The following is a 1,288-nucleotide window of genomic DNA, read 5'->3' as shown; positions in this document are numbered from 1 at the left end:
CACAAACAACTTTACAGAACAATCTGGATGACCTCAACTGACTTTCCATTCCGCTGGCTCTAAAGTCGATGTGGATGTTTAAAAACAACCTGGGTTCTGAGCAGAGATCAGTCCATCCTGATTGAAATCATGTCCCCAAACATCCAGCTCATCTCCAATGTCCACCTCACACTGTTTATCTTTTGAAGTTTAAACAGATTATAAACTCATACCTGAAAGGGACAGCACCTAAACATTCATTCCTTCGGCCTTATTCTAGCTTACAGCGGTTGATGCAAACACTAATAATAACGATTACCAGAACAACAATATGCAGCCTAAGGTTCACTCAAGGACTGTTTGCTCCATAGATATCTATGGTTTGCTCAGCTGCTGATTACCGATCAAATCTTCCGCCCCCTGCTGGTCGGAGGTCACTTATTCCTTTTTTTTTTTTTTATAAACTTTATTATTTACAATACACAACAATACAAAACTGCATTGTGTACATATCACAAAACAACATTAACAGAAAACAATAAAACTTGGTCCTTACCAGTTGGTGGCGGTAATTAATTTTTATTTATTTATTTATTTTTCCTTCAATACAACTTTATTTGTTTCTGCAAAGAACTTTACAGAGCAATCATATTGCACTATAGGTATTCTTAACAACCATTTTTTACAGACATTTTCAACAGAATAAATTCAGATGTCCTTGTTTTGTGCAAAACAAGTACATATATTAAATAAAAGTTAACACTAGGGGGAAACAGCTGTCTAAATAAGAAGATTAAAAAGCACAAAGGCTTCTCGAGTTTTGATTGAGTTCTTATTTTATGATAAGTGTATGGTGTTAATGTTTTGTTTGAGTTTGTGCTTAAAAGCAGTAATGCTGGTTTGGAGCCTCTATATTTACTTTTATGTCTAAAGAACTTGGCCATAATAATAATCAAGTCAATTACATATACCTTATCTGATCTCTTTGGTTGAACCTTGCAATTTCCCTTAATGCTGAATAGTATAGTCTTCCAAAATAAAAGAAAATCTTTGTAAAAACTCCTCATATGAGAAAAGGCGACCATCTTTGTTAAATAACTGAGCCACGTGTGTAATGTTATTTTGGAACCAATACTCAATAAAAATATATTTATGCTTGTATAGAATGTCCTTGTTATTCCATATAAGATACCTATGGGGGGGAAAGTTGTGTTTATAGATGAGAGTCCATGACAGGAAGGACTGGCGGTGAAAAGTTGATAACTAATTGGGAGCTTTATCAATATCATAAATGCACATTAAGAAGAAG

General features: G+C 34.2%; 1 protein-coding gene across 1 annotated transcript in view; it reads right to left on the bottom strand.

Annotated features, from left to right (window-relative positions):
* The window catches only part of tcaim (T-cell activation inhibitor, mitochondrial), a 38,006-nt gene extending 37,683 nt beyond the window's left edge, over positions 1-323 (bottom strand). The window contains exon 1 of the mRNA XM_015399098.1: positions 213-323. The gene's annotated coding sequence lies outside the window, so the exon portion shown is untranslated. The remainder of the gene's footprint in view (positions 1-212) is intronic.
* Between the last annotated feature and the right edge of the window lie 965 nt (positions 324-1,288).

This window comes from Cyprinodon variegatus, unplaced genomic scaffold, assembly GCF_000732505.1.
Source record: "Cyprinodon variegatus isolate N-32 unplaced genomic scaffold, C_variegatus-1.0 Scaffold988, whole genome shotgun sequence".
In the NCBI taxonomy this organism is placed as follows: domain Eukaryota; kingdom Metazoa; phylum Chordata; class Actinopteri; order Cyprinodontiformes; family Cyprinodontidae; genus Cyprinodon; species Cyprinodon variegatus.
The sequence above is the reverse complement of the archived record's forward strand: the minus strand, read 5'-3'. Positions and strand labels throughout refer to the sequence as shown.